The sequence below is a fragment of the Podarcis filfolensis genome, assembly GCF_964270895.1.
Source record: "Podarcis filfolensis genome assembly, chromosome: 12".
In the NCBI taxonomy this organism is placed as follows: Eukaryota; Metazoa; Chordata; class Lepidosauria; order Squamata; family Lacertidae; genus Podarcis; species Podarcis filfolensis.
The window spans coordinates 30341279-30365056 of record NC_139614.1 but is presented as its reverse complement, the minus strand read 5'-3'; the positions used below and the strand labels follow the sequence as shown (position 1 = coordinate 30365056).

The following is a 23778-nucleotide window of genomic DNA, read 5'->3' as shown; positions in this document are numbered from 1 at the left end:
CCAGAATCTCTTCTGCAAGCTTAGTTGCGCCCGAATTTCCAACACGATCCACACAGCTCAGTTAAGGCTAAACAACGTTAAAGAGACCCTCTCCGCACACGAACACAAGCATCGTTTTCAAACCCCTGTGTATGCAAGAACCTGTTTCCTCGGAAGAAAATCCCACTGATTTTTAGGGGACTGGAGAACAGGTAAGGCTGCAATCCTAACCCACATGGGGGGACCTGACTCAAACCAAAAGGGTCTTTATTCTCACCATTTCAAAAAACCAAAACGGTGGGCCAAGCAGTCCACAACTTAAATTTAACTGGATTGCAGATATTTCCAACATCGACAAGAAAGTGTTCGGAGCAATTGATTTATAAACCAGGTATACTTCCCCTTCCTTCGGTCACAACGCGTGTTAAACTGATTTCTACAATGAAACTGACTAAAGAAAGAAGGACCGTAGCCTGAATATGGTATTACTGTATACGTGTATGGAACAAACAGGGGAAAACTGAGTGTCTGCACAAGCATACCCCAATCGTGTATTTTTATTTTATTTGTTAAGCTTGGAAGCCCCTCCTCCTTGAAGAATTTCACCCCTGATGTATATGGGATATCCTCCTATTTTTCCAACGCGGGTGACAAAAACCCTCTACGTGCATAAGGAAACAATGCAAACCGCCGCTCCCATAAGACACACACACGTAGGGTGGGGGAACCAAATTTAAAAATGGAAGTGGAGAGAGGGAGAAAGGAGAGGGGACCTCGATTTTTCTCCTCCTCTCATTTGTTTATCTCTGGATTTCCAAACCAGCGACCCCCCTTTCTTCTTCTTCTTCTTTTTCTTTTCCTAGGAATTCATTTGAATAGCTTTCAAGCTGCAAAATGGAAATGTAGCGCCTGCCCTCTATTTCAGCAGCAGCAGCAGCGTCCTGGCAACAGAGCAATTTTCTATCATCAAGGATAAATGGCATCGAACAGAACATTCTGATAAAAAAAAGAGAGGGGGGAGAGGAGGGGAGAGCGAGCGGGGAGGAGGGGGAGCTTTAGCCCGAGAAGACCATGATTGCTGCCCTTCCTGTCCGTCATCCCTTTACAAAACCCTCTCCTCCAAACCTGAGCCGCATGCTGTCAGAGCTAATAATGTCTTCGAAAGAAGGGGGGCGGTGGGGGAGAGCGAGAGAGAAATAGCATTCAGGCACATTGTTCCCATTTATGACATAGAGCTCCTTCCCACCCCCCCCTCTACCCCTCCCCAGCTCCCTTCGCCTTTCAAAAGAAAGGGACACAAATTTTGCAAATATATATACTGTATACAGCATAGCCTTCTTTGGTTGGCTTGGAAATTTAAAAAGAAACAACGGAGGAAGTTGCAAGATGCGCCCACCCACAGCAAAACATCAAGCCCTCCACAACGGACTTTCAAGCTCAGGCTGTAAAAAAAAATATTTAAAAAATCTATAGGATAATAATAATAATAATAATAATAATAATAATAATAATAATAATAATAGTGGCTGTTTAAATGCATCAGGGAAATGCATGGAGAAATAAATGTAGAGAGAAAAGGTTGCGATTGCCTTTAGGATAAGATGATCCTCTGCTGCCCCGGTTTTTGCTGGTGCGCAATTGGTCGGGGCCTCTCACAGCGCGCAAGGTGTGCGTCCATAAGGATAGTCCAGGATTCCATACTAATTCGGTAAGGGACTGTTTCAATGCCCCTAAAGCAGATTCTCCGCAGTTCCTGGGCCCTAAACCCCGTTGGACTGGTGTATATACTTAGATAGTCGTGCTGGAGACCCATTCGCCAAGCGTTTAATCCGGAATGCGTTCCGGAATGAAACATACCGGTAACTCGATTGTGTGGAGTGCAAGTGGAAAGGCGGAAACCGGTCTTAGTTGGATTCTTGCTACCGAGTAAAGTGTAGGATTCCAGGCAAGCGCCTCCAGGCAAGTTATTGGCACGTTCCAGAGGAATCAGTCGAGCTTAGCACTTCCTCGCTGGATGGGACCCGGGTATTAATGAAAAAGGGTCGGTCCAACTAACAGTTCTGTAGACCAGGCTGCTAGTCTCATTCATTTCACGTGGCTCTAACTACATTCCCCCATGGATGGGATGCTAATGTTTTTCCCAATGGGACTCATTGTCAAAAATGCATACTAAGGCAGTTCAGGGTTGTTATGCGAGTTCCACTGAAATTAATGTTCGCTGGTTATGTTATGCTGGGGAGGGCGTCTCCATCCAACTGGACTTCAAATTTAAACAATAAAGAGGTCTTTAAAAAATAAAAGTTGGTCCATAAATGGGGGAGTGAGGGGACATAGGGACCCATCAAAATGACACAAAAGTGTGTCCAGCTGCCAAGTTATCAACACAAAAAGTTGTGGCTGGAGCACAAATTTGGTGAAGAGTAGTCTACAGATCTTTGAGATAAAATATGTCACAGGTTATGCTGCATTGGCTCTCCAGCCCAAATAATGGCAAGATGCAAGGAGAATCTAGGACTGCATTCTTAATAACCCATAGAAGTGAATGGAGAGAGGAGGGATTCCCAGTGTCTTCACACAAGCCAGGACTAAGCATGTTACAAATTAAGCATGTTGCAACTTAGAATAAAAGATCCAACTTGTTTAACTTCACTGGCCTCAATGACTTTCATTAAAGAGGAGAAGCGGTATTAGCCTATTGCAGAAGAAAAAACAACAATGCACACACGCACACACCATGTGTGGCCAGATGAGCATGAAATGCCACTGAATTTTCTTTTCAGAGCTCCTATGTATACAAAGCAAGCACAGACTCCTTGGCAGACAACACATTCTCCCCAGCTTTGCTATGCTAATGTAACACCTAGGGTGCAAGAGTTTAAGTTGCATGGAATCCTTTTGTTTCCATTTGTTTAGGGCGCCTGCTGTAGCTGACATAAGAGCAACCTTCTGGAGTTAAGGTTTCCAAGAGAGGTGGCTGAGTTAGTCTCTTGCAAGGAGAACAATAGAGAGTCTTGTGGAACCTTAAGCTAAAGTCCACTTCATCCAATGCAGTTGGCACTGGAGACATGAGCAAGTTGGAGTTCAATGGCAGTGAAATGCAAATCCTACCATCTGTGGCAATTCAATTAGTGCTTAAATGCATGCAGAACAATCAATTCAACTAGAGCTTCAGTGAATGCAAAATAAGGACAGTGGCCTCTCACAAAAGCCGTGGTTGACACAGTCGCCTTAGCATTGCCTCTGTCTGGGCCTCAAATAATAATTTATTAAATTTCTATATCACCCTTCATCCAAAGATCACAGCATAAAACTACAAGATCAAAACACAAAATACTTAATACAGTGGTACCTCAGGTTACATACACTTCAGGTTACAGACTCTGCTAACCCAGAAATAGTGCTTCAGGTTAAGAACTTTGCTTCAGGATGAGAACAGAAATCGTGCTCCGGTGGTGCGGCAGCAGCAGGAGGCCCCATTAGCTAAAGTGGTGCTTCAGGTTAAGAACAGTTTCAGGTTAAGTACGGACCTCCGGAGCGAATTAAGTACTTAACCCGAGGTACCACTGTATAGCAAGAACAAGAACAAACCAATAACACACCCCAACACATTTAAAGGGATATAGGGTGCTAATCAGGCACAGGCCTGGTTGGAGAGAAACTTTTTTTTCCCGCCTGGTGCCTAAAGATATTTAATGAAGGTGCCTCTGGGGAGAGCATTCCACAAACAGGGAGCCACTGCAGAAAAGGCCTGTTTTGGTGTTGCCACCCTCTGGACCTCTCATGGATGAGGCACATGAAGAAGGGCCTCCAGTGATGACCACAAGTTCCAGCTCAGTTCATATGGGGAAATAAATGAACTAAACTTATTGATAAGGAGCTTTGTTCAGCTGTTGGAATGGAAGGTGGTTTGTTGGTTTGTTGGGGGGGCTGTTCTTGTTTTTATTATGTATTTTGTGCTTTTTAATATTGTATTTTTGTGTTGTGAACAGCCCCGAGGTCTACAGATGAAGGGAGGTGTACAAATTTAATAAATAACCAAAATTTTAAAACGATGCTTTTGACTATGAAACCTGAATACTTAGTCTTGGCTCTCAATTCAGTTCACTTGGTAAACCAGAAATACAGTTGACTGTCTTAATGCCTCTAACTCTTGAAAAGTAAAACAATTGTTTTCTGGGACTGGATTATTACCTAATATAGCTAATTAGGACCTCCAGTTCTATGCAAAACACATATATATGTATACATTTATTTCACACCCTTTTCCCTAAGAAGGAATCAAGGTAGATTACACACACAAAAATAACACATAATAAACAATCAGCAAGCCAGCAACTGAATAAAACAACAATTATGCAGTAAACAAACACTGCGATAATCCAATCATTATTTCAACTGCTCAAATGCAAGTTCAGTTTATTTCAGCAGGACTCCCAAGTAAGTAGGAATTGTGTAGTCCCATCACATCTATGTGTGAGCAAACGCCAATGAAATCAATGGAATCTACTTTTGAGATAACACATTCAATCTAGCTGCTAGTCCCTTTGAAGTCAATAGGACACGGTTCAGCTTCAACCAAATCTACAGAATTTGTGACCTGTCAATTCAAACACACCCTCCTAGAGACTCAATAAGTAGGGTATGTGTTTTCGATACCTGCTTGGAATTGCAGGGGGGAAAGGGAGAACGACAAGTGCCCATCAGGCCAGGATGCATGGCTAGTGAGCTGTGTGGAACAAGTTATGCAAGCCTCAGTTGCAGACCATGTCTGTGAACTGGAAGATTTCTAGTCCTTACATTTCACCCTGCTCTTCTGCAAAGGAGCTTGGGACATCCATGTCTCCCCCTTTGTGCTCATAACAGCTCTGTGAAGTAGGATAGGTGGACAGCTAGTGACTGGCCCAATAGCACATAGGAACAGCTGGGCACGAATAGGGATTTGAAACTAGGTTTTCCCAGACACTCTGGAAGCTATACCACACTGGCTCTCAGAGGCTTGCTGTGAGGACCAGTGAAGTGGGAGTTACAGGGCATTTTAATAATAATAATAATAATAATAATAATAATAATAATAATAATAATAATAATTTATTATTTATACCCCACCCATCTGGCTGAGTTTCCCCAGCCACTCTAGGCAGCTGCCTCCATTAAAATTCACCAAAAATCAAAACACCAGCATCTGAAGCACATTTTCTAGGACAGAGTTCTAGTGAGATCTTAGTGAGAATTTGCTTTGCCAGTTTTCCAAGTGAGAAAAGCTGCATAGGCACAAGGGCCTATTGTTTTTTAATGTGTATATGATTGCTCCAACTTTTATGATTTATTAGAATGAGGAAATCTATATATGAAGTATGGTAATTCTTCACACTTCATGGGAGGAAGCCCACCAAAAGTGTGCAATATTTCAGCACGCATATTCTTAAATGCCATTTGCCAAGATTCCAAGACTATAGAAGTGATGGGAGGTTTCATTTTATATTATTCCCCCAGAGAATGCACAGAAGTCACGTGACATACTTATGTTACTCAAGCTAAGCAAGGGTAGCCTTGGTTATTCCTGAATGGGGAGACTACCAGGGAACCACACACATACACAATGCTCTGAGCTCCTTGGATGATGAAGAATATGGTACCAATGTAGTAACAAGAAGTACTGTTCTTTATTAAATTTATATACCGCCCTTTGTCCAAGGATCGCAGGGCAGTTCACCATATAAAAACAGAAAAATGCACAACATTGTTGTGGTTTTAAAGGCATTTTTGAAGTCCACCCAGATCTTACCACCACCAAGAAACCCAGAGGCCAATTAACAGTGTGATCCTATGCATGTGTCCCATAGAGTTTATTCCCAAGTCTCAGTGCTCCCCAGGATGGAGGCTGCAGGGACTTAGGGACTAGCTGTGAAGGAGGTCTGCTGGTGGGACGACACATGGAAAACTATTGGGGGAAGCTAGGCATGAAGCGAAGGGCTCAGTGACAGAGCACATGCTTTGCATGCAAAAGGTCCATGTTCAATTCCTGGTATCCTCAGGTGGGTCTGGGAGAGACTCATGCCTGAAACCCTGGAGAGCTACTGCCAGTCTGTATTGGCAATGGTGGGCTATAGATGGGCCAAAGGTCTCTCTCGGTATATGGTAACTTCCTATGTCAACGGTGAATTGGAAGCATGTCAGGGTGTAGGCATGGTTCCACCAGGTTCAAAGCTCCCCCCACCCCCATACATTCCCTGGACATGCCCAATGGATCAGCAGAACGGTATGACAAAATGGCAGGGCAATGGATACAGCAATAAAAAAATAAGGTTGGGTTGCTCTCCCCTAGCACTATTGCCTATTGCTGTAAGCAGAATTACTTGCCTGGTCTATCTTTGGTAGTGGCTCAGCAGCGACAATGCTGAGTGATTTGCTCCGACAGAATAGATGCTTTTTCAAAGAGCCACCAATCTGGACATTTGTAGTCACACTGCATTCCCTCTCCGTTTGTTCATGGAGCTCTACCTATTTCTCTTTCTTTAACCTAACCCTTATGCTTGAGAAACGAAGACCACCCTGTTATGCTATTCTATATTAAAGGTGAAAAGATACTCCCACTTCCAAAATAATGTACAACCCTGAGCCCTGGGTTTAACAGCAGAGCACATGCAGAATGTACCAAATTCAGTTCCTGGCATCTCCAGGAAAGGCTGAGAAATATTACCTGTTTGGAAGAGCCACGGTCTGTCAGTGTAGACCACCTTTTCAGACTCAGGACCCACTTTCCATGCAAACATGCACCCTTTTCTCAACCTTTTACCATATATTTGCATGGTGGTAGAGCTCCTGTTGCAACCCACCTTGGATCAGGCTGAGACCCACCAGTTGAAGACCAGTGATGTGGACAGTACGGAGCTTAGATGGATTGATGGTCTGAATCAGCATAAGGCCTATATTTCTGGGTGTCATCTGGGTCCAGGGATCAAATGAATGACACGATGCCATCCACAAAGTGTTCAGGGAAATTCTTGATGGGTTGCAACCCTAACCTATTTTCAAGTAAGGGCTTAGCATCACAGCTTTAATTTATTGACAGTTTTGGCTAGGCAGCTGCTGTTCTTCAAAAGAACAAAGACGATTGCTTTGGATTCTTTTGTTTTGTTTCCTAAAACAAAGTGACCTCTTGAATGTTCAAGTGCTACTGCCCAGGTCTACGCATTTGTAGCAGAACGAGATGGCACCATGCTGGGGTGGTAGAATGGAGAGCTTAACATAAGGAAGTATGCAGAAACCTGACCCCCCCCCCGCCACACAAACACACCTGCAGTCTGAAATAGTAGTGCAGCCCACTCTACCATCTCAGCATTATCCCCCCTGTTCTCCTGCATGTTACCGCACTGAGTTAAACATTGCCTCCTGTGATGAGCTCACCCATAGGGTCAAAGAATTGTAGAGTTAGGATGGACCACGAGGGTCATCTTAGTCCAACCCTCTGCAGCACAGAAATGTTTTGCCCAATGTTGGGCTAAAACCCATGGCCCTGAGATTCAAAGTCTCATGCTCTACTGACTGAGCTATAGATCTTAGGGAATTGTCCATGAATGCCTCACCAAACACACACACAAACATAAACACAAAACCACAATCAGTCAGTGAGGAACATATTGCTACTAACCTGACAGGAAATAATTCCTAATTCAGGGATGGCGAACCTTGGACTCAGAGGCCAGATGTGGCCCTCCAGTTCTTTCTCTCTGGCCCTTGGGACATTTCCCATGCTTTCACCTGGCTGAAATATATCTTTAAACTGTCTTGTCTGGATGGAGCCTAGTGAGAGCTGTGTGAGTGTCTACCGCGCAGACAACTTTGCATTTATTACTCCTTCTGCTTTTGCCTATGGCGCCATCATAGGAGCCAACTCCTAGGGGGTGGAGCCGAGAGATCTTCACACACACCCATAAAATATTTGAGGGGTCTCTCCCCACCCCCAGTTGATGGGCAGTGCCGTTCAAATGGTGTCTGTGCACTGTGTCGTGTGATTGATTACGTAGGGCAGGGCTTACTTGGGCCCACCCCAATATTCTATTCAAGTTGGTACCTCTGGGTGCCATCCACTACTGGCACATGGACCCCAGAAGAGGAAGTGTCCCCACTCTGGTCCTCTTTGCCTGCCTTGACCCACCCCAGGACTCATCTGCTCCCTTTTCTCACTTTCTCAGCTGCTGCAGCAGGCAGGTACTAACGTGTGGAAGCTATGGCTGCTTCTAGAGATGAAGTGGTTGCTGTTTTGGTCCCTGCTGCTTTTTAAATGCATTTTTTTTTAGTAGTTAAAGTATATCTAGGCCCGAGAGGGGTTCCCCCTGAAATTACTGATTGTACTGCTGAGATCAGGGGTCAGCAAACTTTTTCAGCATGGGGCCGGTCCGCTGTCCCTCAGACCTTGTGGGGGGCCGGACTATATTTGGGGGGGGGGGGAATAATGAATGAATTCCTATGTCCCACAAACAACCCAGAAATGCGTTTTAAATAAAAGCACACATTCTACTCATGTAAAAATATGCTGATTCCCGGACCGTCCACGGGCCAGATTTAGAAGGCGATTGGGCCGGATCCAGCCCCCAGGCCTTAGTTTGCCTACTCATGGCTGAGATGTTCAAACTGTGGGGTGCTCTCACATGGTAAGGATGCTGGCCAACTGCAGGAGGACTGGGGAGGGTCAAGAGTATTGGGATTCTACGAGAAGCGACCCTGTGCTAGTGGGAGACAAATAGGAAAGGGGTGGAAGGAATACTCCTGGGAGCATCTCTGTCTCTCTTGCATAACTTTGCAATGTATCATTTGGAGCAGTGCCTGCAGAAGCCAGGCTCTTGCCTCTTTCTCAATGGGGGAAGCACCATAAGGTCAGTGGCAGAGCATCTGCTATGCATGCAGAAGTTCCCAGGCTCAATCCCAAGCATCTCTTGATAGGACAGAAAGAGAGTCCCTTGCCTGAGGCGCTGGAGAGTCACCACCAGTCAGTTTACTGTAGACAATACTAAGCCAGATTGGCCAATGATCTTAGTTGGAAAAAGGCAACTTCCTATGCACCTGTGTTCTCACCTTGCCCTCCTCCTCCTCCTCTTCCTCCTCCTTCTTCCAGCCCTGCCATTTTGCTCTTAGCTGGCTGGACTTGAGGAACTCTTAACTTTCCACACAGCAGTCCCTCTTGAACAACAGGCATTGCTAAGTGACTCCATACATATCCCCTGATTCCCCTTCCTATTTTCAATGGTTATCACAAGTTGTTCTAAGGAATGACACCTTGCTAGCCACTTTATAAGGCTTGTCTTCTAGTATCTGAAGGGTCCTCATGCAAAAGATGGAGCTGGTTTGCTCCTTGCTGCTTCGGAGGGCAGGAACAGAATCAGTGGGTGAGGAAGTGCAGGGAGGCAGATTTTGCCTAAACATTAGGAGAAACTTCCCTAAGGTTAGGTTAGAGCTATTCGACCGTAGAACAGGCTGTGGAGGAGACTCTCCTTTGCTGGGGACATTTAAGCACCTGCCAGGGATGCTGTCGTGCCAACCCTAGATCACTGCTTGAGTTACGGGAAAGGGGATCAGAACCTTGATCCATCCAACTCCATGTTTTCTGCACTGACGGGTAGCGTCTCTCCAGAGCCTGAGACCAAAATGAACCTGGGGTCTTTACATGCTGAGCTACAAGTCGTTCCCCAAAGGCACAGCTTGGGAGAGCAATTTTGCTATTCTCTGTTGTTATTGACTTATTTGCCTGGTTGGAAATCCCTCGCCAAGTTCGCTCGCTCGCTGGTCTTCTCTCCTCCAACCTCTGTGCTTGGAAGATTGATAGGCCTTTTCCAGCGTGGCTTCTCTCTCTCTCTCTCTCTCTCTCTCTCTCTCTCTCTCTCTCTCTCTCTCTCTCTCTCCCCTGAAGCTGTCGACATCGGCAAATTAATACTACTAATTACCCCTCAGTGGAGACTAACCAGATCCTTCTTGATTGGATTTTGACTGCTGTAATTTGGAGCTGCGGCGGTAAGGACGGGACCCGGCCGGCGTCTGCGCAACATAAACCCGCTGGTGGTGACGACTGCCTGCTTTTCACGCTTCTTAAAAGAATAGGGTGTGGAGAAGGAGATTTATCAATTTTCGTGCAACCTCGCTCGAGCAGCGCTGCTGGGTTAGGGCGGTTTGCGGAAATCAGGCGAAAGGCGGCTTAAACCCACGATCACCGTCGCTCTTTCTAGCCCACGCAAAGGCTTGGAAGATGCTTTCTACACAACTCGACGGGGGTGGGGTGAACCCGACAGAAGGAGGAAGAGATGAAGATACAGGACTTGGGGCTGTGGTTCTTGCATTCTCCTGAGTGCTGTCCTAGGACTAAACCCCATAGGGGCCAGTGGGGTGGACTTAATTCCGGAGTAGCCAACGTGGTATAGGAGCCAACTCCTAGGGCCCCAGGTCCCTTCTGTCCCCCCAATAAAATATTTTAGGGGTCCAGCCCCCCCTACGTTGATGGGCATTGTCATTCAAATGTGGTGTGTGCCATGTCTTGTGATAGATTTTGAGGCGCGGGGCTTAACCCCCCCATATTTTATTCAAGTTGGCACCCTTGCAACGTGGTGCCCTCCATATGCTGTTGGATTAAAACTCCCAGAACTACTGCTGGGAATCGTAGTTCAACAACAACATGACTATCTCCACTTTCATGACGCATAAGATCGGGACACAAGAGGATGCTTTAGATTAGAAAAGGCAGGTCATTGGTCTGCCTAGTTCTGAATTGTGGGTCCTGGCTGGAAAATGGCTCTTAATTAAGAGTTTCAGGCAGGAGCCTGGCGGTTGAACCCAGGGACCCTTTTGGCACTCAGAGCACGTGCTCTGCCCCCTTTCCCTTGGACTTCGTCACGGTCACGTGGGCTTGCGTGCTAAGGCCATGCTTGGCTATGCATTTCTATCTGGTGGCAAGGGTTCCAACTTGAATAAAATATTGGGGGAGGGGCAGATAAGCCCCACCCCGCATAATCGATCGCACGACGCGGTGCATGCATACCATGTAAATAGCAATGCCAATCAAGTTTGGGGTGGTTCGGCCCCCACAAATATTTTATGGAGTTGGCTCCTATGTCTGATGGCAAGTCCCAACGGGGAATATTACGTAGGATCACTCTGCACAAATGCGCGGTAGAATTGAGCGGCTCCCTTTCCAGAGAATCGCAAGGAAACAGTGCCATAAATTCGCATCGAAATGGGACCGATCACAGCCTTGCGCTAGATTTCCTCTATTGCCATTTAAAGCACAAACTTCCGCCCCAAACCAATCCCTTGGCAGGTTCGTCAATCCTCGATTATAGTCTTTCTTTCTTTCTTTCTTTCTTTCTTATTTGAGGGGAGAACCGCACTGACACAGGAATGTCACATAAAACAGACCTCCCCACTCCCCACCTAAGGAGCTCCTGAGTCGGATTTACAAAACTAGCTTAGATTATAACTTCGACAGATCAGCCATTTCTAAATGCTTGCGTCCAGTCAGATGTGGATGCATTTGGGTCTTGAGAAGACACAGGGAGCCTCGACTAAGGAATAAAATAATTAAGACTGCAACCCCAACCCCTCTTGCCTGGGAGTAAGCCCCATTGACTTTAGTAGGACTGATTTCCGAGTAGACATGGAACTGACGCGGGGATAGAATATGAGATCTTGAACAGGGTCCGCCACGACTTCTGCGGTTTGGGAAGAAGAGTGCTGTGTAAGTCGCAAGTCTACGCAGTTGCATATATTTACACCAACCCCTACCTGGCCCAAAGGATAATTCTCAGTTGTCGTCTACATTTATCCGGCAGATCCATGTCGTATTATTATTATTATTATTATTATTATTATTATTATTAAGAAATGATGGAGCACAGATCAATGACTGAACAACATTGACCAGGCACTTTCTTAAGTTCATTACACCCTTCCTTACCTCCCAGGAACTCGAGCTGACTTACACAGACTTCTAGGGCGGCCTCCCACCCCGCGCTGACCAGACCCAAGCTCAGAATTCCTCCAGGAAGTGACCGGAAGTTCGAAACAAGTCGCTCTCAGAGTGGCTGCAAAAGGGCCGGCAGGCAGATCTGCGGAGGGAAACGGGGCGCAGGGGCAGACCTTGACTGTCGCCGTCCGTAACGTGTGGCTTTAATTACATGCCTTCCGGCTTAGCACAGTTACAGAAGAGGACGTAGCGCAAAATGTATTCCCGCGTGGTATACATGGAAAGCTACTTCTTTCTTCTTTGCATTTGTGGGGGCAAAGAGGGGTACGATTTCATCACCATCGACCGCTGTATGTGTCACCCCAATTCTGCGATTGGCTTCATGGGGTCTAGGGGTGGGGTTGGAGCTATTCATTAACAATACATAAAACGATAACCCCTCGCTCATTGCACGTGTCAGACACGACTGTCTATGTGACCTTGGAGGCGTTACTACGCTTGGGCCTCAGTTTCCTATTCATTTGCCATAAAAGAAGAATGAATAGATGGACGGACGGACAATCAGACCAGGAATAAATTATTCTGGCATCAAAATGAAAGTTACCTAGAAGAGGAATTAAACCCATCAGTGTAACTAAAGCCAACGCGATAGGTTGAGTCCTGTTGAAGTCATTGGAGACGGAATGGTCCTTCATTGAATTATGGAGCGGCTCTATTAATTTGCAATTTTTAAATTAAATGTGCGTGGCAGAAAGATGCTACTTTCAACATAGTGGTAGGCCTCCCTCCTGCCTCCCTCCCTCTCTCTGTGTCTGTCTGTGTCTTACGTCTCTCCCCAGAGTTACCGGTAATAGATAATGGATCTCTCAATGGATCGCTTATACGTAATTAATTTTCACTTATGTTTCGTTGTCTACCGAGAACTTGATGAAGAAGCCGCTCAGTTTTTAGGGACGGAAGCCGCCAGGGAGGAGAAAGCCAGCGAGTTTTGTCCAGTATAGTTAGATAATTAGAATTTCCTGGTTAAAGAAATGCAGGGGCGAAAGTGGGGGGAGAAGCCAGGGCAACTTCATTAATTAAATCAACTCCAACAGAAACATGAAAACTTCTGCCTCTGTCTCTGTCTCGTGTGTTTACTACCAGCCCATGCCACGCTTGGTAAATGTATTCTTTGAAGGTAAGAGTAAATAATTGCCTTCAGCGCAACAAGGGGAAGCGACGCGGAGGCTTTTTGAAGCTCGCTAAAAATAAGCTACAAGAGAAAGCGAAAAAGCTGAAGGTGGAGGAGAAAGAGGGAAGGAGGCCATCGCGATAATTTGATGCAATTAAAGTGTCTGCCTTCATTTGCCTAGGCGATCCTCGCTTTCTCTGGCTCTCGGCGATGCTCTTGGAGATGTAACGAGAGAGAGAGAGAGAGAGAGAGAGAGAGAGAGAGAGAGAGAGAAGATCCGGCCGGTGGGTCGGTTCCTTGCAACGAGAAGGAGTTCGCTGCTGGACCGTCTGAAATATTGATGGACTCGTCTGAAATATTGATGGACTCGATCGGAGATGCAGGCAGGAGAGCGCCGCGTCTCTGCTTAAGGAGCCAGCTCTGAGAAATTGCAGCCTTCGCTCGCCGCCCCGCTTTAGAAGGGATTAGAAAACGAAATACGGGAGTAAAGTACATGGATGCTGGTTGTTGCGCTTTTGCGCGCGGACGCAATTCTCTGGCTAGGGCCGGGGCGCTCGTTCCGAAGTCTTTTTCCCCCCTCAGAAGTAAACCCCACAGGTTCCGATGGGGTTGTAGGTTGAATCGACCCCGCCGCCCCCACTCCACTTCCTCCTCTCCTCTTTCCCTTTCTCATTTCAGCAAAGCCAAAGCAAACTTGTGGGCAGACAGGAATCCACCCAAGCGCCTGATCCCCCTGGCACATTCCGAACTTGGAAACGGGCCGACCTTCTCCCATATAAAATAAGAGGAATAAGACAAGATTTGTAAAAGCACATCAAGAAGGGAGAATAGTACGACACAGCCAGAATAATGGGGCCAATAAATCATCGTGGAAAACGTCTCGTTGGTGAATTGGCCTCTGAATTGCTGCTGCGGTCCTGATTTTAATTTCCACGCAGTCCTGAGTTCCAACGTGGGCTCAGAGGGAGACTTTGGTCCAGACGCTCCCTCTGGATTCCAACCCACCTCACAGGGTTGTTGTGAGGGCATAATGGAGGAATGCCAGGCACACAATCCCAGCGGTTAAAGACAGGATTAAAATATAAATACAGTTGGTGATAGTGATTTATTAGTAGCATTATTTAATGTTTAGTAGCAGGATTTAATATTATCAACAGAAGAGCAGCAGCAGCAGCCATCACCCTTGGAGCGATCCGTAACTTGGAGAAGCTAAAATGTTTGGAATGAAACTGATGTGGAGGAGAGCAGCAGCCGAAAAACTGATCCGTGGAGGGAGAAGGGGTGCTGGATTTGAACCACATCCTGAGCATGCTCCTAGAAAGTCAGCCCTCATAAGTAGGAAGAGGAGAAGGAGGAGTTGTGGATCCCGGCCAGAGACTATTGAGGTTTGGAGTAAAGGTTGGAAGGTACCAAACAGTCCCCAGTTAAGGAATCGCTCGGCTTTTAAGGCGTTTGCCCCTGAAGTCAGAAGAAACCGTTCTGAAACAGTATCTAGAATTAAGACAAGGTGGTGGTGGTTTAAATAGAAGCAAGGAAAGCGAGGATCTTAGCAGGCTGTTATCCTAAGCAGCACTGCCACGGGGCGAATAAGGCCAATTGATTTCTTAGTAAGTATGCTGAGGACTGGGGGCAGCCTTAGGTGTCTTCAGGATCCAGATGAAGGGCAGCAGCACCGTGCTTGGCAGATGCTGTGAGGACAGGACGCGTTCACACGGGGAAGCTGCTGCCTCGGATTCCACCAGAACATGCGCATCAAAACAATGCACCACCTACTGCTAAACTCCTGAGACTCTGCACCCTGATCATCCCACATCCCCAGTTTAGTTCCTCACCCACCGCCTTTAACACCGCCACCCCAGGGAAATTCATTGTTCCTAACCCCGCCCCCCTCTCCCGCAGGGCTTTGAAAGCGCTCGATCGCCTCCCCAGCAGCACACATTGAACCCATCTGGAAGAAGGATCCGGTTTAAATTACAGGACAAATCTGTACAAGAGACAGTGGCTGGGTCTCTGTGGATCGTTCCCGTCTGCCTTCCATTATTTTGACCCAGGGTGCTGTGCAGCAAACGCTGCGTGTGTGATCCATCTGTGTAGGCTTTCCTCCCTCCCCCCCTCCCTTCTCCGTTTGCTCGCCCCCCCCCCCCGCACGCTCTCCGCCACTTCCTTCACACTAGCGGTATGGAAAGCCCTTGACGCCTGCCAGTCTGTTATAATGCTCGTGGGTTTACAATCCAGAAAGCGAGGAAGGAGGAGGAGGGGGAGGAGGAGGAGGAGGAGAAAAGAAAGTGTGTGTGCCGCGGGGGTGCGGGGGGGGTGCGCGCGGTGGAGAGCGTCTTCTCCCCTCCATCCATTCTCGGACTGGCAGCGTTTAACTCCCTGGCTTCTCCTTAAAATAGCTCGCTTTCATCTAGAGGAGGTGACCTCTTTTTGTGGGATCCTTTGCTTCCCACTCGCTCGCTATTAAGGAGATGACAATATGACATCCCGGCAGAAGACGAAGAGCAAATGTGTTTGGGGGTAAACAGGGTTGGGGGAAGCGCTGGAAATGTGATCAGCAGATGGAGAGGGGGGTTTGGGGGGCGGGAGGTTAGCCTGAGAGGGAGGGAGGGAGGGAGGGAGGGAGGGAAGGAAGGAAGGAAGGAAGGAAGGAAGGAAGGAAGAAGAAAAACTTTTAAGCAAATGCTTATATTTGAGAATAGTGTCAAATTTTAGGAGGTAGGTATAATAATAATAATAATAATAATAATAATAATAATAATAATAACGATTATGACGGCGACGAAGGATTTAGGCAGGTGCCTTTTCATTCAGCTCGCACTTCTCATTCACTCCTAATTAGCTTTCTCCTACTGATGTCAAGAAAGTGGCTTGCTCGGGTGGATATTAAAGGATGGTAGCGGGAGCGCTGCCTTTCTAGACCATCGCGCCAGAAGGACTCGCGATTCCAGCGCTTTTTCTCCGCAGGACAGAGAGACGTCACTGAGGCATCTCAGAAGCTGGGCACGAGTTTAGAAAGACACACACGTTTCAGGGATCTTGCTCCTAACAAGTGAGCTGTACACGTGCACTGCGATCCTATAGAGGTCTGCTGAGACGGAAGTCCCGTTGGGATCAATGGGGCTTATTCCCATGGATGAGATGGCGCAAGTTTTGCTATATAATCCCAAGCACTGAGAAGTGTGTATCCTGGTAAAGCACTCTTACTATGAAGTAAGCTCCACTGAGTACTGTACTACAGGAATTACTTCTGAGTGAACGTCCTTAGGATGGCGGAGCAAATACACAATGCATACGTTAATACCCCCAGAAGTATCCATCCATCCATCCATTCTTATCTCTCTATCAACCTGCCTACAGAGTGGGCTATGTCCCAGGAATCGCGTCTTCGTGTGTGGATGGACTTATATTATCCGTTCCCCACAAACCTGTCTCCAGCTCAGACTGGGACTCTTCCAGATTCAGTGGATTCTGAAGAGAATTTAGGTGATACCCATTTCGTTATTTTCCTGCGTTTGAGGTCTGACTCTTTAGGGGATTTTTCCTTGAGAACAAGACATTGTGTCACAATCTTATCTGCTCTGAGCCTGTGGCACAGGGCGAGCTGTAAATCAAACGAAGGAAGGGAGAAAACAGATATCAGTTATCTGTGTACACACAAGCCAAACTTTAGGGGTCAGCTTAAAGGGATCAGTTTCATGTATTCGCGCGCGCGCGCTCTCGCTCTCTCTCACGCATATAAGGGATTACATCAGAATAAGATCCGAAAGCAGAGAGTTCCTCACTCCCCCTCTCATTATTTTAAAGGAAAACAAAAGAAACATTTTCTCTTTTTGAGCCCATTTTAACATGGTGTGCGTGTGTGTGTGCTGTGTATATTCTATATCCCTAAATACAAATATATATATATTAACAATCCTGCACATGTCTTAATCAGAAGTAAGTTCCAGTGAGTTCATAGAGGACAGCAGTTTAAGCCTCTTTTCTCTCTTTCTTCCAGACACTGGGGCTGCCAGCCTGTTACCTGGAAGTAACCTCAGGGGACTTACATATGAGTAAGAATGCACAGGACTGCGGTCTCACAGGCCAATCCTATCCGTGTTTATTGCGGGTCCCGTTCAACATAAGCCATGTTTAATTCTGATCAAATACGGCCGGGCTCAGTTTACAAAGCGCTCAAATACTCAAGTAAACTGTTTGCTTGTTCAAGTCGAGATTTTTTGGGGGCGTGGGGGCTGTCACGAGGGGCTGGATAGATCCACTGTAGACAGTGCCAGTTGTTCTAGAAATTCGTGAACAAGACTTTGGTAGCAGCCCTGCAACCCTACTTTCCCGGTGCGCATATATATATATTATACACACACACACACACAACCTTGAAATGTTTTCAAACATATTTTGCTTGGTTTTAAATTGACACACACACACACACACACACACACCCAGAACTAAAAAGTTAAATACAGAACTAAATTGCACACATGGGTTCCTGAAAAGCCACCACCATCACCAGGAATCTGGTGGAACCGTTAAGGAGGAACAAATGATTTCTATATTGAAAACGCTTTTTCTAACCCGCCTCTCAGGGCGCATTGCCTTGCAAGGCGGTGTACAAAACTGTGTTAACAAACCAGAACGCTGACGCAGTAAAACCATATCACAGGCCCTCAGAAAATAGGCAGTAGCAATTAATCCATAGAAGCCAACAACAATGTGGGGGCCACACATATTTTTTTGCGGGAGTGAATCTGCCAGATGTGAGGCCATGACTGAAAAATCCCTATCCCATGTATCTCTTGGTAGGACCTACTTTGTAAGCTTCCGTGAACCAATGTCCACATCAGCATTATTCTAGCCCATGAAGCTTTTATCATAATACAATTTGGGATATTTGAAGCCTCTCAAGACTCCATTGTTTCTGCAGTACCCTGTTACCTTTTAAAGAATATATGTATAGATGCTCTCAAAGAATGCAGAGCGCCATCCGCGCTGCGGGGATTTATTTATTTGCTTATTTCACTTTACACCCCGCCTTTCCACAATGGGTCCCCAGGGCGGCTAACAACAATTCAATATAAAATAATGCGATCAAGTTGCATGCAAAGGGAGCTGCTTCCATTCATTTCAGGACGAACGTTTTGGTGGGTTTCTCATCCTCCACCTCCCCATGCCCCAAAAAGCCTTATATGAGATAAGCTCAAGCGTCCCCCTCCTCCCAAACTCTGGTCTATAAACCCTTTAAGCAAAGGAATAAAATACATTGTGTAAGATGTCGCGTTTGACAGTGGGATGAATTATATGAGCGACCCAGTGGATGCTACCAGGCGTTTTGGAAGTGTGTCTGATTGACTTTCTACCGACTCCGCATAAATCACTCTAAAAATAGGACCCCTGTTTCCTGTTGTTCTCGGAATGTATCTATTAATAAAAACTCGGGAAGGGGAGGAGGCGGAGAAAAGGGAACACAGACCGTCCCTACTACTGAGTGTTCACACGCGACAGTATGTGCGCAAGTGGTTTCGGTGCTGCGCCTACTTTTCCTAAGTACAAAGCGGTCTCTCCGGGGTTAGGAAAATGCGTTCGGGTCCGAGTTGCATCAGGAGCTAGGCTGGTTTGGAAAGGTCCTTCCATTGGCATCAGTGGGACCCATTAAATAGAGCTTTGTGGTCGGCGGCTGCCAGGCAGATTCTGTTCAAAGACACTCTCATTTCCCTGGGTTGCAGATCGGGACATCTATTTACTTCCAAATTTCGCGGCCATCGAGGTCGATTTCTTCGTCATCAAATACTTCCAACCCTCTCTCTTTCTCAGATTCAGGATCCACCGGGTCTTAAGCTCCCGGTATGAAATATGCTATGCGCAGGAGAAATAAATAACTTAAAAGACCCACTGATTGCATCTGTCAATATCCTGCGTGCATCTGGCGGGAGATGAGGGGACGGGCGGAAATATATTGTTTCTCTTCCAACAAATTCACTCTTAGGAGTTTGGGAAGAAGCCTTTTCTCGGTAGCTCCTTGCAGTATCAGGAGCGAGCGGGATATGTGCGCGAGAGTGTCTCTCTGAGTGTGCTTTAATACACCCTTGGTGAAAAATTCATGGCGAACGTTTGCGTGGAAGGGAGGCTCATCACTGGTTTCAAAGCGCGCAGTGTGCGTGGATCACAACAGCTTTACACCCTCGATCTGACGCACATCATGTAGACCTTTCCCATTTTTCACTGGGGTGTGTGCAGTCCCATTCTTTGAAACCGACTGTTGCTCCCAAGATAAATGCGTTCGCGATGTACTGGACCCGCTGCGAAAGTTCCATCGGGACCCACGAGGAGAGCCGCGCAGCGCGATCTTAACCACTTTTCATCCAAAATAAGTCCTAAGAGAGTTACTTACGCCCGAGGAGAGAAAGCGTGCTTTGGATTGCGGCCCTAAGAAGCCCCTTGCTGCATCCAGCACCGGGCTGCTTAAATATAAGGGAGCCAGAGGATTTGGCTGCACTAGGAGGTCCGTAACCCAAAGCAAACACCGTTCGGCCTTGATTCCGGGTTTTCTGCAAGGGAAAGGGGGACAACTCTCTTAGTTACAGAGAGACGAGAGGAAGAAACCACGGCTGTCTTTGTGTGCATGTGTTTTAGGCGGGGTTCTACTGGTTTGGAGACTACTCCTACGAAACGGCCTCTCCCGCTTCATTATCTTAATTCTAGAGGAATCTCATTTGAAGGACTGCGAAGCAATTTGGGGGGGGGGGAGCCACCGAGATGTTGAATCAATTTCCACAAAACAAGAAAGGCCTGTAGAAGTAACTTTGCCACACCATTTTATTAGATGGTTTCGGTAGAGCCTGCCAGCTTAGACTATGCGGAGCTCAATGGACTAATAGCCTCTCTCCAACTTAAGGAATATTCTTGCGTCCTTAAAGCCAGAAAGACCTTCCAAGCAAACGTGCAAAGGGGGGGGGGATTTGTGTGTGTGTGTGTGTGTGTGTCTGTGTGTGTAGATCTTCTATTTGACAGGTTTGAGGGCCTCGCTTTTGACAGTTTATGTTCAGTTCCTTACAGCCACTACACCTCAAAAAAAAATTAAAAATAAAATAAAAAATCCACGGGAGAGAAAGTTGCCGGCTTTCTCACGCGGTGCGATTTATTTCGAGACCCGTGTAAACGAACACCAAGTTATTCCTGCGGATTCAAAGGCTACTTATACAGGTCTAATTTCCTTAGAATGAACCTTGTAACTGAGCTCGTCTTAGCAACCAAACACCCTCCCCAAGTCAGGCTTTTCCTTGCAATGAGGCCTGAGGAAAGCCGCTGAGGAAACCAAGGCCATGAGCTTTTCGTAGTGATGGGATGAGCGGAGAAGGAAAGGAAATGGTTTAGAATAGTATCTCTGTGCTTATTCTGTGTGCAGTTTTGCTTAATGGCTTTATCTCTACAACTTCGTTGAACTAAGGAGTGGTTCGCAACTTAAGTTTTACTCAGCGTAGACCCAGCGAGATGAGTGAACATGCCTAAGCTGTGTCCAGGAAATTCTGTAGGTCTACTCTGAAGTAAAAACTTACTTGAATGCCATCCAGCGGGTCTGAATGTAACAGAACCACAGGCCAATCTCACCCAGTGAAAGTGCAGTGCTTGTGGGCGCCATATCCTGAACGAGTACAGGATCTGAAATAAGTCCCCGCCGCGGTGGGGGCTCTCCCCCAGTAACCGGACTTTAAAGGGTCATAGCCTCGATTGGGAAACAAACCCTTATTTATTTAGGAAGAGCTTACTTCCCATGAAGCTTGAGTATCTCATACTAAATCCTTGATTTCAGGTGGGGAAGACAGAGAACCTCTTGGCTTCGGATTATCCTTCTGGGCCCTTTACATTCTGGCCTGCTAAACCGAAACGTTTCCCTACGGATCTGACTAGAACAGAAAGACGGAAATTAAGGAACGGGAGGGTGAGATGAGAAGTAGTAGCAGGGAAACGTTGCTTTCTGTATAGGCCATAAATGCACAGCGTGCGTCTTTTGTGGAAACATCGCGGTTTTCCATGTGGGTGAAGAAGGAGGGGAGGGGGAAACCACCCACCCACCCCCCGCTGTCACTACTTCACCCCCCCCTCCACGGCTAGGCCCGGGGTTCCTCAACTTCGGGACCAGCGAGGACAGCTCCACCTACCGCCACTTCTCCCCGAGAACGACCTCGCTTTCAGATTCCCCAGGGGCTTCCTCCGCACCCTCCCTGGAAGGTAACGAGAAGTTGAACCAGGTATCCCTCCGGGATAGGCCTCGCCCTTCCTTCTCCGCGGGAGAACTGGCACCCTGTGGGAAGCGGGGACTAAGGGATCGATCCGAGGGTGGCTGGGGAGATCAGCAGCAGGAGATCTCCCACACAGGCTAGGGGAATTGAGGTTCGAAACGGGCAGGAGGCACATTTTAGCTGCGTCCCCCCCAAGCGCCGCTCCCTAAGGGTGTGAGAGGCTCTTTCCCAACAGGATCCTGAAAACAATAAATATTTACGAGCAGCAGCGAGGCTCCTCGAAGTCAAGAGCCATTCACACCAGCCAATGGGAGCCTCAGAAAGTTACCGCCAGCCTGGTGGATTTGGATAATGGAGCAATTGCCAGGATGAGACCCGGGGAGTTCAACCAGTTAGGGGTGGCGAGAGGAAAACCCCGGTGAGAAAAATCGTTCGGGGAGTTTGTCGCTCTATCATTTATCCATCCATCCTAGACACATTAAAGAGAGGTCGGCGCCACCTGTGCGGATGTATTAAAAATCGCCATGCAGATTTTGCCATGTCTATAGGTAGAGCTGCGTATGTTTAACACGAGAACCGAAAGCATCAACCGAGCCAAAATAATAGCAACCGGTCCGCTTTGAGGTAAGAGATTCGTGATCACAACCATGCTAGGGTATGCCTCGACACCTTGATGCTGTAGTGGGGGTGCCAAAGAAGCTCAGAACAGGGATGGCAACATAGGTAGAATGTTATCTTGCATTTGGGGCAATTCCACCGCAGGTGGGTGGGTATGCAAGCTTTCGAGCTGCACCGAGTTCTTCCGCCTGGTGTGTAGCTTAGAAGTTGGCGTATTTCTATATCAACAGAGTTGGACCAATAAAAGAGATCACCTTACTATGTGTATGTGTGTGCATAGCGCGTGTATGTGTCTATTACGTCAGTGATGGAACAGAACAGATAAAGGATATACATCTTGCCGAGCATTTTAGAACAAATACAGAAAGGTGCCCATTCAAAAGAGGCGAATGAATAGATTGATACAAACGATAATTCTATACACATTTCTATATAGGGATTCGTTCCCTTGGATATCACAAACTCTCAAAGAAAGGGGGGCAGTTTACCCACCAACATATTTGCCTGGTGAGCTGCTTATGGATCTCGCAGCCTCTTCCCCCGCCTCGCTCCACGCGCACGCGTTTCTCTCCTGATTTTATTTCCTTGAAAATAAAACCGCTTGACGATTTCACTCTCATATCATCTGCTTTAACAGAGGTTCGTGTGGCAGGACACAAACACATATATAGGCACAGACGGATCCTGTGCGAGTTCACTCCGAATTCATTGCCAGTGAGTTCAAATGCGGACTTACCCTCAGGTAAGCGTGCATAGGAATTGCAATCCTAGAAACGCACCGGGCAGAGCTTTTCAGAGAGATAGAGAAAGAAAAATAAATAACACCGACAACAGAAACTCTCCCTAACCTAGTCCTCTCTCCACTCCCCAGTGTTTTCCGAAAAGCAAAAGAGAAGCGCGACTGTTCTTGGCACCTGCAGAAAACCGCTTCCCCGACGGTTGTTAACAAGAAGCTGGAGGGTATAAAGCAATAAACCTGCCAAATTTACCTGCGCCTTAGTTACACCCTAGGAAGAAAGTCTCTCAGGAAACTGGCAGCAGAACGCTAGTTGGACCTTCGCTCAGCTCTCTTAAATATTAAAAATCGCGCCACTCCATAACCACCTCTCTCCCCACCACCACCCCAGTTCTTCCATAGGACTAGGAACATTTTTTATTTTTTTAAAAAAGGGCATTGGAGATTTGTAAATGCCCGTCTCGGGTTACCCTATTCGAGTGTCGGAGTATGACTCTTGTTAAGAACTCCGCGAACAAGGCAAGACACTTAGAGCTGCATTCAGAGTTACTGAACCGACTCCAGAGGCTCCAGGAGTTAAACGCCGAGAAAGAGGGGGGGAGGGGGAAAACAGCCCATCATCTCTGAAAGAGGCACGCACTCCCCCCCCCCCCGCACACACTCCCTGTCCCGTGAACAAGTTACCCAACAACAGAGCGGTGATCTCTCTGCCTTACCCATCTCAAAGCGCAACCAAACCTTTTGAACGCAAAGCGCAACGCGCAAAATGGCAAGATCCGTGGGATTCTTAAGAGCCAACTATTTGCTTAAGGTTTGTCATGACCTGGCGAGAAGGAGGGCGGGGGGGGGAGAGAGAGAGAGAGAGAGAGAACCTCTTCTTGATCCTTCTCAATGCCAGGCCTTATTTTAAAAAAATAAATACTTGCCAGATCCGTAACAAACAAATCTCGTAGCACTGTCATATCACGCGGCCCCTTGGTCTGGATAAATCCCCCCCCCCACCTCCAGGAGAAAAGTTGCCGATGTAGGGAAAGCCGGCAGGTTTATCAGCCTCTCCAACTTTCTCTAGCTTCTTCTCTCCCCCACCCTT

At 47.0% G+C, this 23778-nt stretch overlaps 1 long non-coding RNA gene across 3 annotated transcripts in view; it reads right to left on the bottom strand.

The window, feature by feature from the left end:
* LOC310745844 overlaps positions 1-23778 on the bottom strand; it is a 69791-nt gene that overhangs the window by 33133 nt on the left and 12880 nt on the right. The gene's annotated exons all lie outside the window — the stretch shown is intronic.